This window comes from Pseudophryne corroboree, chromosome 4, assembly GCF_028390025.1.
Source record: "Pseudophryne corroboree isolate aPseCor3 chromosome 4, aPseCor3.hap2, whole genome shotgun sequence".
Classification (NCBI taxonomy): Eukaryota; Metazoa; Chordata; class Amphibia; order Anura; family Myobatrachidae; genus Pseudophryne; species Pseudophryne corroboree.
In genome coordinates this window covers 408,129,713-408,144,963 of record NC_086447.1, presented here as the reverse complement: position 1 = coordinate 408,144,963, position 15,251 = coordinate 408,129,713, and the positions used below count along the sequence as shown (strand labels likewise).

The 15,251-nt window shown below is 46.6% G+C and overlaps 1 protein-coding gene across 7 annotated transcripts in view; it reads right to left on the bottom strand.

The window, feature by feature from the left end:
- The window catches only part of COL19A1 (collagen type XIX alpha 1 chain), a 1,277,374-nt gene that overhangs the window by 854,670 nt on the left and 407,453 nt on the right, over nucleotides 1-15,251 (bottom strand). The window lies entirely within an intron of this gene.

The window sequence follows — 15,251 nt, the reverse complement described above, 5'->3', positions numbered from 1 at the left end:
ACTGCGCCATAAGACTTGAATCTGGTTTTTAGATTTCTTAGTCTTTTTATTATGAACTCTTACAACAAGTGGATATTAAATTTCTCACTTGGGAAAATAATGTTTCTTTTAGCCTTAGCGTCAGCAAGGCGTGTTTCAGATTGGGTGCTTTGTCGTGCAAACCACCGTATTTAGTGTTTCATGATGACAGAGCGGAATTCCGAGCGAATTCTGCTTTTCTACCAAAGGTAGTGTCATCTTTTCACATCAATCAACCAATAGTAGTTCCTATGTTAACAGGAGACTCTGGTAGGTTGGATGTGGTGCGCGCTTTACGCATTTATGTATCCCGAACGTCGACCGTTCGTAAGACGGATACGTTGTTTGCTCTCTATGATGCTGCCAAGATGGGTTGGCCAGCTTCTAGGCAGACCTTATCCAGTTGGTTTAAAGTGACCATACGTCAGGCTTACCTTCATGCTAGGTTACAGCCGCCTACATCGATAACAGCTCATTCCACACGTGCTGTGGGAACATCATGTTCAGCGAGTCGTGGAGCTTCTACGACACAGCTTTGCCGGGCGGCTACATGGTCTTCGGTGCACACGTTTGTGCGCCTCTACAAGTTTGATACGTTTGCGGCATCAGCATCTAGCTTTGGCCGCCTAGTGTTACAAGTGCCAAACAGCTCTCCCGCCCGCGGGGGAAACTTTGGTACGTCCCAAGAGTACTCCAGTGACCCCTAGTGGATGAAAAAGAAAATAGGATTTTGGTACTTACCAGGTAAATCCTTTTCTTTGAATCCATAGGGGGCACTGGAGGCCCACCCAGAGCAGTTTACCTGGTTTGTGGTAGGTTCAGTAGATCTTATGGTAACACACTTTCACCGACTGGTTCAGATTAACAAGTTATGGTGTCAACTGTTTAGTTGTCAGTAATGTTGGGTCAACTTTATTGTTGTCAGTTATGTTATATGTAATGCTCCATTGTCAACCTCTCTATCGCTCCTGTTCGGCTCAGTAAAAAACACTGAGGTACTCAGGGATATGGAGGGGAGGTATAGTTCCAAAATTAATTTATTCAGTGCCTACTTCCTGTGGAAGCCGTCCATATCCCAAGAGTACTCCAGTGCCCCCTATGGATTCAAAGAAAAGGATTTACCTGGTAAGTACCAAAATCCTATTTTCTCATACATCCTAGAGGATGCTGGGGATGCTTCAAGAACCATGGGGTTTATACCAAAGCTCTAGAATGGGCGGGAGAGTGCGGATGACTCTGCAGCACCGATTGACCAAATAAGAGATCCTCCTCAGCCAGGGTATCAAAATTGTAAAACTTCGCAAAGGTGTTTGATCCTGACCAAGTAGCAGCTCGGCAAAGCTGTAATGCTGAGACCCCTCGGGCAGCCGCCCAGGATGAGCCCACCTTTCTGGTAGAATGGGCCTTCACCGATTTTGGTAACGGCAATCCCGCCATAGAATGAGCCTGCTGAATCATATTACAGATCCAGCGTGCAAGAGTCTGCTTGGAAGCAGGAGCCCCAATCTTGTTGGGAGCCCATAGGACAAACAGAGCCTCTGTTTTCCTAACCTGAGCCATTCTGGCGACATAGATTTTCAAAGCTCTGACCACATCGAAAGACTTCGATTCCGCCAAGGCGTCAGTAGCCACCGGCACCACAATAGGCTGGTTTACGTGAAACGATGAAACCACTTTTGGCAGAAATTCAACTCTGCTCTATCAGCATGGAAGATTAAATAGGGGCTTTTGTGAGACAAAGCCGCCAATTCAGACACCCGCCTTGCGGATGCCAAGGCCAACAACATGACCACTTTCCAAGTAAGGAATTTCAACTTAACCTTACGTAAAGGTTCAAATCAATGAGATTGCAGGAACTGCAACACCACATTAAGATCCCATGGTGCCACTGGGGGCACAAAGGGAGCTTGGATGTGCAGCACACCTTTCACGAAGGTCTGAACCCCTGGAAGGGAGGCCAATTCTTTCTGAAAGAAAATTGATAAGGCCGAAATATGTACTTTAATGGAGCCTAACTTTAGGCCCGCATCCACACCTGCTTGCAAAAAATGGAGCAAACGCCCCAGCTGAAATTCTTCCGTAGGAGCCTTCTTGGATTCACACCAAGACACATATTTTCTCCAAATACGGTGGTAATGCTTTGCCATTACTGCTTTGCTAGCCTGAAGTAGTGTGGGAATGACTTCACTGGGAATACCCTTTTGGGCTAGGATTTGGCGTTCAACCGCCATGCCGTCAAACGCAGCCGCGGTAAGTCTTGATACACGCACGGTCCTTGCTATAACAGGTCCTCTTGTAGAGGAAGAGGCCAGGGTTCTTCTATGAGTAATTCTTGAAGATCTGGATACCAGGCCCTCCTTGGCCAGTCTGGAACAATGAGTATCGCCTGAACCCTTGTTCTTCTTATGATCTTTATCACCTTTGGAATGAGTGGAAGTGGAGGGAACACATAGACTGACTAAAACACCCACGGTGTCACCAGGGCGTCCACCGCTATTGCTTGAGGGTCCCTCGACCTGGAACAATATCTCTGAAGTTTCTTGTTGAGGCGAGATGCCATCATGTCTATTTGAGGAATTCCCCAACGACTTGTCACTTCTGCCTCTTGATGAAGACCCCACTCTCCTGGATGGAGATCGTGTCTGCTGAGGAAGTCTGCTTCCCAGTTGTCCACTCCTGGAATGAAGACTGCTGACAGAGTGCTTGCATGTTTCTCCGCCCAGCAAACTTTTGTGGCCTCCGCCATCGCCGCTCTGCTCTTTGTTCCGCCCTGGTGGTTTATGTACGTCACTGCTGTTACGTTGTCTGACTGAATCAAGACGGGCAGACCTCGAAGAAGATGTTCCGCTTGCAGAAGCCCGTTGTAAATGGCCCTTAATTCCAGCATGTTTATGTGCAGACAAGCTTCCTGGCTTGACCATTTTCCCTGGAAATTTGTCCCCTGTGTGACTGCTCCCTAGCCTCGGAGACTTGCATCTGTGGTCATAAGGATCCAATCCTGATTCCCGAACCTGCGTCCCTCTAGGAGGTGAGAACTGTGCAGCCACCACAGGAGAGAGATTCTGGTCCTGGAAGATAGGATTATTTTACGGTGCATGTACAGATGAGACCCGAATCACTTGTCCAACAGGTCCCACTGAAACACGAATGGCCTCGTAGGCCACCACCATCTTCCCCAGCAACCGAGTGCATTGAAGAATTGACACTCTTGCCGGTTTCAGAATCTGTTTTACCATGTTCTGTATTTCCAGAGCCTTTTCCACTGGAAGAAAAACTCTGTAATTCTGTATCCAGAATCATACCCAGGAACGACAGCCGTGTTGTCGGAACCAACTGTGATTCTGGCAAGTTTAGGAGCCAACCATGTTGTTGCAGAATTGTCAGGGAGAGCATAACATAATTTCAGTAATTGCTCCTTGGATCTCGCCTTTATCAGGAGATCGTCCAAGTACGGGATAATTGTGATTCCCTAATTGTGCAGGAGAACCATCATTTCCGCCATAACCTTGGTGAAAATCCTCGGAGCCGTGGACAGACCAAATGGCAACATCTGAAATTGGTAATGACAATCCTGAACAGCAAACCTCAGGTAAGCCTAATGTGGAGGATATATGGGGACGTGTAAGTAGGCATCCTTTATGTCGACCAACACCATAAAATCCCCCTCCTCCAGACTGGAGATCACTGCTCGGAGAGATTCCATCTTGAATTTGAATTTTTTTAGATAGAAATTGAGGTATTTTAGGTTCAGAATCGGTCTGACTGAGCCATCCGGCTTCAGGACCATGAACAGGCTCGAATAAAAGCCTTCCCCCTGTTGTGACGGGGGTACCGTGACAATGACTTGATTTTGACACAGCTTTAGTATTGTAGCGCATACTACCTCCCTTTCTGGAAGAGAAACTGGCGAGGCCGATTTGAAAAATCGGTGAGGGGGCACGTCTTGAAACTCCAATTTGTACCCTTGGGCTACTATTTCTAATACCCAAGGATCCAGGGCCGAGCGAACCCAGACCTGACTGAAGAGTTGGAGACGTACCCCCACCAGTGCGGACTCCCGCAGAGGAGCCCCAGCGTCATGCGGTGGATTTGGTAGAAGCCAGGGAGGACTTCTGCTCTTGGGAACTTGCCACAGCCTGTGACCTTTTTCCCCTTCCTCTTCCTCTCGTAGCAAGGAAGGAAGACCCTCATCCTTTTTTGTATTTATTGTGCCGAAAGGACTGCATCTGATAGTGGGGCATTTTCTTTTGTTGTGTAGGAACATAAGATAGAAACGATGACTTACCCGCGGTAGCCATAGATACCAGGTCAGCGAGGCCATCACCAAACAAGACACTACCGTTAAACGGCAGAGACTCCATAGTCTTCTTAGAGTCAGCATCAGCATTCCATTGATGCCCTCCTAGCCGAGACTGCCATGGCATTGGCACTTGATCCCAAAAGGCCAATATCCCTTCCAGCTTCCTTTAGATAGGCTGCAGCGTCCCTGATATGACCCAGTGTCAAAAGAACGCTATCCCTGTCCAGGGAATCTATATCAGATGACAAGTTATCTGCCCACTTTTCAATAGCGCTACTCACCCATGTCGATGCAACGGCAGGCCTGAGCAGCGCACCTGTAGTGACATAAATGGATTTTAGTGTATTTTCCTGCTTACGATCCGCAGGATCCTTTAGGGCTGCCGTGTCAGGAGCCGGAAGCGCCACCTTTTTGGACAGACGCGATAGAGCTTTGTCCACCGTGGGTGTTGACTCCCACTTTTCCCTGTTCCCAGAGGGGTATGGATATGCCACCGGAATTCTGTTGGGAACCTGTAACTTCTTGTCAGGATTTTCCCAAGCTTTTTCAAAAAGAGCGTTCAATACATGAGAGGGAGGAAACGTCACCTCAGGTTTCTTTCCCTTAAACATACAGACCCTAGTATCAGGAACAGCAGGGTCTTCCGTGATATGTAGTATGTCTTTTATCGCCACAATAATGTACTGAATGCTCTTAGTCAGTTTAGGATTCAATCTGGCATCACTATAGTCGACACTGGAATCAGAGTCCGTGTCGGTATCTGTATCCGCTATCTGGGTAAATGAACGCTTCTGTGACCCCTAGGGGGTCTGAACTTGTGATAATGCATCCTCCATGGATTTTCTCCATGTCTGGTTCTGAGACTCAGATTTATCTAATCTCTTATTCAATCGAGCCACATTTGCATTCAAAACATTTACCCAATCAGCCGTCGGCGGTGCCGACATGGTCACTCCCACAGTCTTTTATGTCCCCACTCCAGCCTCCTCCTGGGAAGAGCACTCAGCCTCAGACATGTCGACACACGTGTACCGACACCCACAACCACACTGGGGCTATAGGGGACAGACCCACAGTAAAGCCTGTTAGAGAAACACAGAGGGAGTTTTGCCAGCTCACAACCCAGCGCCTATCCCGGTACTGAAACGATTAAAATGATGCCTCAGACCTGTTAGCGCTTTTATACTAATAAAACAGCACCAAATTGCTGTGGGCTCCCCCCTCCCCTGTTTTGCACCCTGTTACTTGTACAGCAGTGTAGGAGGTCAGGACCAGCATCTCTGCAGCTCTGTGAAGAGAAAATGGCGCTGATTAGAGCTGTGAGGGCTAAGCCACGCCCCCTTTATGGCGCGCTTCAGTCCTGCTATTTTTCAAATCTTTATACTGGCGGGGGTCTGGTTTTAGTGCCCAGGCACTGTTAGCCTTTTTTGTCAGTCTATTTATTGAGGATTTATGCTTCCCAGGGCGCCCCCCCTGCGCCCTGCACCCTGTAGTGCCGCTGTGTGTGTGGGAGCATGGCGCGCAGCGTGGCCACTGTGCGGTACAACAAAGCCGTCACTGAAGTCTTCTGGTCTACTTCTACTCACCCGTCTTCTGAATTCTGGCTCTGCAAGGGGGGTGACGGCGTGGCTCTGGGAACGAGCATCTAGGCGTACCTAGCGATCAGACCCTCTGGAGCTAATGGTGTCCAGTAGCCTAAGAAGCAGAGCCTTGAAACTCACAGAAGTAGGTCTGCTTCTCTCCCCTCAGTCCCACGATGCAGGGAGCCTGTTGCCAGCAGGTCTCCCTGAAAATAATAAACCTAACATAAAGTATTTTTCTGAGAAACTCTGGAGAGCTCCTCAGTGTGCATCCAGTCTCACTGGGCACAGAATCTAACTGGAGTCTGGAGGAGGGGCATAGAGGGAGGAGCCAGTTCACACCCATTTTAAAGTCTTAAAGTGCCCATGTCTCCAGCAGATCCCGTCTATACCCCCATGGTCCTTGAAGCATCCCCAGCATCCTCTAGGACGTATGAGAAAATTGAATTCTCTCCTAGTGTGCCAAAAGATGGCATGATCCAGAAATCATGTTTTTTCTTACCAATACTATCAAGTTAGTGCAAGTGTTTAACATGATGTAGTCGGTATGATTAGGAATATGTGGGTGGACTTGCCATTGCAATGGCATGGAAATGCCAGCAAAAGACTTGCAGATTCTAGTATGCAGCCCTATGTGGCTGTGAATGAAAATCTGTGACACTGGAGCTACAGTAAAGTGTGACATACTGTATGGATGCACTTTCTTGTGAAACTAGCCAAATCACTCTTAATTGATTGTACCCACTATATATATTAATATGCTATTTTACGCTTTACATTTTTTCATTTAATTCCTATTTTATTCAGTTTTTATAATCTATTTTGATGTTTCCTCTCTAAGTTGCTGACATTTCCCATAGGCATATGGGTGGTCATTCCGAGTTGATTGCAGCCAGCAACTTTTTGCTGCTGCTGCGATCAACTAGTCCACGCCTATAGGGGAGTGTATTTTAGCTTAGCAGGGCTGCGATCGCTTGTGCAGTCCTGCTGAGCTAAAAAAAAATTAAAGTAAAAGAAGACTAGCCCTGGACACACTTACCCTGTGCAACTATCTCTGCGATGCTGGGGCCGGCTTTGAAGTCCGACATCCGCCCTCCGTTCTGCTGGACACGCCTGCGTTTCCTTCTCCACTCCCCGAAAACGGTCTCCAACGGTCCGGTGGCGCCCAGGTACGCCTTCTTTCTGTCAATCTTCTTGCGGTCGGCTGTGCGACCGCTTTCTTTGTACTCCTGGACATAACCCGGCGACCCCTGTCGCTGGGCTACGTCGCGCACGTGCAGTGCGGCCGCCGCGCATGCACATTCCGGACCCGTTCGCACCGCAGCAACAAACCGCTGCGTGCGAATGGGTCGGAATGACCCCCATAATCCCCACTCCTCTTGGCAAGTGGCTCAAATTATGACAACAATAGCAATGGTAGATAATATGATTACTAGAGATGCCACCACATCATGTAGTTTTAGGGACAGAACAGAGCTGCTGCACAAGCCCAGTGACAGCAGCTTCTTCTACCAAGTTTGATGTGTGTCTGAATCTGAGCACTCAGTCAGTGCACTGGCCCAGAGAGTAGTGCTCAGGAAGAAGAGACAGGAGCCATCAGGTGGGGGAATGTGTGCTTTGAAAGTGCAGTATTGGTTTTATTATATTTGTGTATATATTTATTATAGTATATTTAACCTTTTTGCTGACCACATATCTTATTTATACTAGGTGATTCATCGCGCCCTACGGGCGCTCTTCACACCGTCGTAAAGGGCTACGCCCCTGTGGGCTGAGGGATGGTGGATGGGGCAGGAGGTGTTGGGCTTGTTGGAGTTTTGGGTGTGTGTGGCAGGGGTATTGGGATGCGTATGTCCGAGGCTGCCATAGGTGGTGGAGTTCCACATGGTGTGTGTGGGTGGATGGTGAAGGGTATGGGGGGCTTTGTAGTGTTCATGGGAGGGGTGAAGAGTAGGGTAGGGGGGGATTGATGGTTTTGTTGAGGTTTCGTGTAAGCTGCAGGGGTGGTGTATTAGCATAAGCTGTGTGCCAAGGTGGGGAAAGGGGGGGTGCGCTGCTGCTGGCTCGTATATGTGTTGTGGGGACTGTATAACTTGGTGTAGTGGTGAGGGGTTATGAGGGGTTACAGTTGTATGTGTGTGTTTGTGAGACTTGTTGTAAGGTGGCATAGGTGTTGGTGTTTTTTAGAGTGTGTTGTGTCTTCCCCCCTTTCTAAGCCATTCCACTCCCCCCCCCTTCCAGCACAATAGCAGCCATTAAGTAAAAGAACCCGCCCCCCACCAGCACCACTACGACGATCAATATCAGCTTTACTCCCAAACTGGGGAAGGGGTGCGGGGTGCGTTCGCTACTGCTGGCTGCTATACTGATGGTGGTGGGTGCGGGGGGTGGATTTGTGCGGGGTGATGCTGGATTTGGGACAGGGCTGGCGGGCGCAGGCAGAACGGTGCGGGTTACGGAGGTAAGGGAAGCGCAGGTACCGTGGTAGTGAGGGAGGCTGGTGTGTCGCGGCTCCGTGAGACAGGGTGTGCAGCGGTAGTGGGGAGGGGAGGAGAGTTATGTGTGATGCTATGGTCCGGCGGAAGACAGCTGCGGGTAACGGGGCTGGGGAAGGCCGGAGGGAGCTGGTGTGGTAGGCTCCTGTCGGCTGTCTTGTGACAGCGTGAATCGGAGCTGGCGTGGTAGAGAGGGAGCCAGGCTGTGCGGTGTGGTCTGGCTCCGTGAGTGAGTGTGTGTGCAGCGGCAGTGGGGAGCGATGTGTGGAGGCCGTGTAGCCGTGAGTGTATGTCTGCGGTCCGCGGCGCGGCTGCACTGTAAGAGATGGAAGGGGGGGCGGCCTAGCGGCAGACTGGGTAGCGGCTGTGTGTGGCGCCGTGGAGGGTAAGGTGGGTGTAGTAGGTGGTGGTGGGTGTTTGCAGGGGAGGGGTGTGTGGGTCTCCTTGCTTACCTGGCAGTGTGGTGTGTCTGGCTAGTGGTCCGTTCTGCTAGTGTGCTGACACTGGGACAGGGCAGGGTTTGTGACTCCACCCAGGTGTGCTGACACTGGTACAGGGCAGGGTCTGTGACTCCGCCCAGCGTTAGAAATGCAGACACAGAGTCACAGGGCTAATATATAGGAGATTATTTGAATATGTTTGATACCGCCTATACTACAGATCGTCTATAGTGTTAAATATAAATACTGTATTCCATACAGACCAATATTTACATTAATGTCCAGGGTCGTACTAGGTTTTTCTACCGCTCCCCTAGACTCCCACACTTGCTTCAATGTTCCACAGAGTGGGAGATTGTGAATTGCATTTGGAAACACCCCTCTAGAAATCCCGCATTTACCAGAGACATATGCACTGTAAATAAGAGGCTGAATACACACTCAGCATTATTGTAATCATTTAGAAAGGAAGATGGTCCCTGACATTAGGGTTTATGGAGAGGAAAGTAATTAGGTAATATATTATCTTCTAGCAGATTTCTACAATTGATGCAAAATGTTTTTCTGTAACTACCACATTAATAGTTATATGTATAAATAATGAATAATGAATGTATTCATGTTAATAGTAAAAGCTTATAAATATATATATATATATATATATATATTTCTCCACTTTTTATGCTAATATAGACAATGGATTTTAATGCCTTTTTTCAGATTTTACCTTCTAGCAGAGTATATCTAACATTACCTACAAACTACTGTAAAATGTTTCTCCTATTCTGTTGGACGGTAAGTTTACCCCAACCTGTTAATGGTGCAATAGAAGTGAACATGTACAGAATACAGAGCCAACACTATACCCACTCCTATAATAAAATATTTTAAATGTTATTACTCTAATGGTTAATGAAGAAATATAGTTTAAAGAAATGCACTGGTTTTTATTATTCTAAAAAAAAAATATTGTCACTGCATGAATGTTTAATAAAATACTAGGCAAAATACCAGAAAAAGACCAAATACACCTGATACTAGGCAGGCAGAACCATGGGGATGGTAGCATGCATCATCCGTGCTCATGTTTGCGCATTTTGTCTGTGCTTGAGAATAAATGTAAATTGACTTAGGGTGTGTACACACGGTGAGATAAATCTGTGAGATTTTGACTATATAGTCAAAATCTTATGAAAAGTTAGTGCATATCTCATGGTGCTAGGCAGCTTGCGATCCAGATTCGATCCAGATGCGCGCTCCTGTGGGGTCGGTATCGTAAGGCTAGATAGACTGTGCAGGCAAGTCAATCTTGACTATCTAGTGTACAATCTAGTACAAAGTATTGTCAAACTTGGCACTTAGTCAAAATCGTACATAGACAAAATCTCAAGCACAGATAGTCAAAATCTGTACAATCTGTGCTATCTGGGCTCTGGGGAAGTTCAAGGGAAATCGCATAGTCAAAATCGAACATAGCAGGGATCTCACCGTGTGTACACACCCTTAGACTTCTCGGGACCTACTTTATAATAAGTAGCAGATGTGCAGTCTATTAACCTTTCTTTCATAAGTATATTTTTTGAGGGAAGGTACACATTCCCCTACACATTGGGGAACCAGAAGCAAGCAGTGCTACTGCCTATCAGTGCCAACTCTGATATGCTATCTACAAATATACTGTACATAGTTTACATAGTAAAAGATGATAAAGAACTGAGCATTCTACTGTTTGTCTACTTACCTTGCACTTACCCAACTTATTAGAACAACCAGCTATTATTCATTACCCATAGAAACCCTTAGTGTACAACTAAACCCTCTACTCTTACAGTATACATTGTTTGTTACATGATAGAGGCTGGCATTGATGTTTCTCTATTTAAGGGCCTCTCTTAACTGTGTGCCACTATATCTAAAACAGATTCCAAGGGGTTTATTTACTAAGTGTCAGGTTCTAAAACTCAGCACTTCCAAACATGTTTATGCCTAAAATTTTAAAGGGTAAAGTTTTTACTAGCCATGTTTTTCTAGTAAAAGCATTGCCCTTTTACATTTCAGGCAGTGCCAGATATTAGAATGTCATACTTAGTATATCAACCCCCAAGTCTTTCTTCTTCAAACTATCATATATAGAAACATAGAAATTGACCAGAGATAAGAACCACTTGGCCAATCAATGCAGCAAGCCGATCATCCACACATACTGGAGACTTTTAGGGCCTAATTCAGCAGGGAACGCTGCTCTGACAGCATTTGCATGTTGAAGCCCTCTGCAGTGTGCACAATCGCAGAAGCCGCACTGCGCGTGAGCACATAGTGAGATGTACTAGCATCTCACATGTGGAAACGCCTCTGCCTTATTGACAAGCAGAGTCATTCATGGGGCAGAAGGGGGCATCGCAAAGGCATTGGGGGGGCACAGTCAGGACAAAACAGATGTGTCCGGACCGTTTGCGGGGTGGGCCGTGGAGTGTGCATGACGTCACATGCTGCCGCTGCAACCTGAAACATGGTGGCCCGCAGTCTACCTTACCAGCTAGGCTGTGTAGGCAGAGGACAACCCTAAACATGTGACATATAACTAAAACCTTCACTGTTCGTGTGCCTTGTGGACCAAAGTTGGGAATGCCTGACCCTCCAATTAGCTGGAAAAGAACTGAACCTCACCCTCTAATATACCCTCAACTTTCAGAGAATGGATTGTGACTGCACTACACGTTTTGACACTACTCAGTGTAAAGGCCAGTTATTGAGAGAAGTTGTCAAAATGAAGGCACATCATATCCTCCCTACAAAACATTTATGCACAAAGCTCATTGCTCAGTAATCATCATAGTAATCATTTGCATGCAGTTACATTAAAGGAGACTTACAATAAAGAAAAGGTCAGGTTTCTCAGAGCAACCACCATCTACAAACTTTCTTTGTTTTAGGAAAAAGGATTACCACCTAATAACAGCACACATGCCACGCTCCCTAAAATTACAAAGTAACTGTTGCTCACTGTTACTTACTATTTCAAGACATTTAGGGGTCTATGTACTAAGCCTTCGAGAGATAAGGTGAAAAAAGATAAAGTACCAGCCAATCAGCTTCTACCTGCCATGCTACAGGCTGTGTTTAAAAATGACAGGAGCTGGTTGGCTGGTACAGTACTTTATCTCCATCCACTTTATCTCTCTACAAAGCTTAGTACATAAACCCATTATGGGGTGTAGACAAGGGGCGATTTTTACCTATTTTCTAAGCGATCTGACTAGAGCACTTAGAAATTAAGCACAAATCGCTCTGCGTGTATGACCCATAGCAATAGCGATATGCGACCCGCACGTTACTTTTGCCACCTCAGATCATTCAAGCATGCAGGCAAGATCTAGTTAGATATCCTAGCATGTGCATAAAGAACACGGGATAGCACAGATCGCTAAACACACATTGCTGTGTGTATGGCGATGTGTAGCAATGTGTGCTGAGCGTTCTGTGCTAACCTAGATCGCTTAGCACACAGGCAGAAGTCGACCCGTGTGTACCCAGCATTTGTCTATTAGCTTTTCTTACATTAGTATCTGGACAACAGAACTACAGAGATTAGCTACACATGACCCTAAAAATTGAGAAGCCTCAATTTTCTCTGTTCGATTACTTTCAAAACAAAGGTTTCACTTTCTTTACAATATTGTTTACCATCCTGATCAGTTACTGGAAAACAAAACAAATACAGATGTGAAAATCTGTTCATATTCTGTATATACTTGTTTTCCAACCATACACAATATTACCTTGAGGTGCTCTACTTATTTGGATTGCTACCAGTAAGCTTTTGAAAATCTGTTTTAGTGAGCAGTAGCACTGGCCAGCTGCTAATGTGCATGTGACCAGCGCACAATCTAGCTTGCTAGGCAGATGCAGCTTCTGTTTTATGTTGGGAATACATTACAGTCAGGTAAAATGCCTGTCAGACCAGCAGACACTGGATCTGACAGCTCGTAACCCAGCAGATATCATAGCCATATACTGTGAGATATCAATAACTGCCAACATGACCATCTCCAGGAGGGACAGAATGCTCTGCTCCTGGACTTCCCTATTAATTAATTATTGCCATCACCGGAGGTGAAACACCTTTCTTATCAAACAACTAGTTCAACACAGGTGATGGCCATCATACATTAAGAGGGAAGTCCAGGAACAGAGCATTCTGTCCCTCCTGGAGAGGGTAATGTTGGGAGTTATGATTATCTCATAATATACACTGCTCAAAAAAATAAAGGGAACACTTAAACAACACATCCTAGATCTGAATGAATGAAATATTCTTATTAAATACTTTGTTCTTTACATAGGTTGAATGTGATGACAACAAAATCACACAAAAATTATCAATGGAAATCAAATTTATTAACCCATGGACGTCTGGATTTGGAGTCACACTCAAAATTAAAGTGGAAAAACACACTACAGGCTGATCCAACTTTGATGTAATGTCCTTAAAACAAGTCAAAATGAGGCTCAGTAGTGTGTGTGGCCTCCACGTGCATGTAAGACCTCCCTACAATGCCTGGGCATGCTCCTGATGAGGTGGCGGATGGTCTCCTGAGGGATCTCCTCCCAGACCTGGACTAAAGCATCCGCCAACTCTTGGACAGTCTGTGGGGCAACGTGGTGTTGGTGGATGGAGCGAGACATGATGTCCCAGATGTGCTCAATTGGATTCAGGTCTGGGGAACGGGCGGGCCAGTCCATAGCATCAATGCCTTCGTCTTGCAGGAACTGCTGACACACTCCAGCCACATGAGGGCTAGCATTGTCTTGCATTAGGAGGAACCCAGGGCCAACCGCACCAGCATATGGTCTCACAAGGGGTCTGAGGATCTAATCTCGGTACCTAATGGCAGTCAGGCTACTTCTGGCGAGCACATGGAGGGCTGTGCGGCCCCCCAAAGAAATGCTACCTCACACCATTACTGACCCACTGCCAAACCGGTCATGCTGGAGGATGTTGCAGGCAGCAGAACATTCTCCTTGGCGTCTCAAGACTCTGTCACGTCTGTCACATGTGCTCAGTGAGAACCTGCTTTCATCTGTGAAGAGCACAGGGAGCCAGTGGTGAATTTGCCAATCTTGGTGTTCTCTGGCAAATGCCAAACATCCTGCACAGTGTTGGGCTGTAAGCACAACCCCCACCTGTAGACGTCGGGCCCTCATACCACCCTCATGGAGTCTGTTTCTGATCGTTTGAGTAGACACATGCACATTTGTGGCTTGCTGGAGGTCATTTTGCAGAGCTCTGGCAGTACTCCTCCTGTTCCTCAATGCACAAAGGCGGAGGTAGCGGTCCTGCTGCTGGGTTGTTGCCCTCCTGCGGCCTCCTCCACGTCTCCTGATGTACTGGCCTGTCTCCTGGTAGAGCCTCCATGCTCTGGACACTACGCTGACAGACACAGCAAACCTTCTTTCCACAGCTTGCATCCTGGATGAGCTGCACTACCTGAGCCACTTGTGTGGGTTGTAGACTCCGTCTCATGCTACCACTAGAGTAAAAGCACCGCCAGCTTTCAAAAGTGACCAAAACATCAGCCAGAAAGCATAGGAGCTGAGAAGTGGTCTGTGGTCACCACCTGCAGAACAACTCCTTTATTGGGGGTGTCTTGCTAATTGCCTATAATTTCCACCTGTTGTCTATTCCATTTGCACAACAGCATGTGAAATTGATTGTCAATCAGTGTTGCTTCCTAAGTGGACAGTTTGATTTCACAGAAGTGTGATTGACTTGGAGTTACATTGTGTTGTTTAAGTGTTCCCTTTATTTTTTTGATCAGTGTATATTGCCATGATATCTGGGTTCCTTCACAGGGCAGAGACATTGCCCTGTCCCTCACATTTGAAGGAACAGAGGATATACTATATCTGCTCTTGGGGGTGTATAAAATTAGCTCCATTTTTTTCGCCTTGGTGAAAAAACTGAGCTTTTCACTATTTTTAGGGTGAATGGGGAGTCATCCTATATAATAGCAGGGAAGGTCTTTTGCCTAGGCAAAATATTCGGCAGGAGTGAAAAACATGTGGATCGGTGAATCCACATGTTTTTGCACCTGTGCTGGCAAAAATGCGGGGTGTTTTTGCCGATTTTGAGGCATTTTTCACCAATGCCTTTTCACTTAAAACAAAAAGGTGAAAAGGCATTGGCGAAAATGCCTTAAAAATGGGCGAAAATGGCCCACAATTGAATACCCATGGAGTTGATTTCAACAGCTCCGAAAAGACCGGAGCTAATTGCATACCCCTTTTGTCCTGCCACTGCAGTGCATACACTGCCTGATGCAGCCGCTTGCAACTCCAAAAATACTGCCTTGGAAGTACATCCTGGACAATTGGGGCCAATCAATATTTTGACATGGGTTTTGCAAAAGCAAAGTAC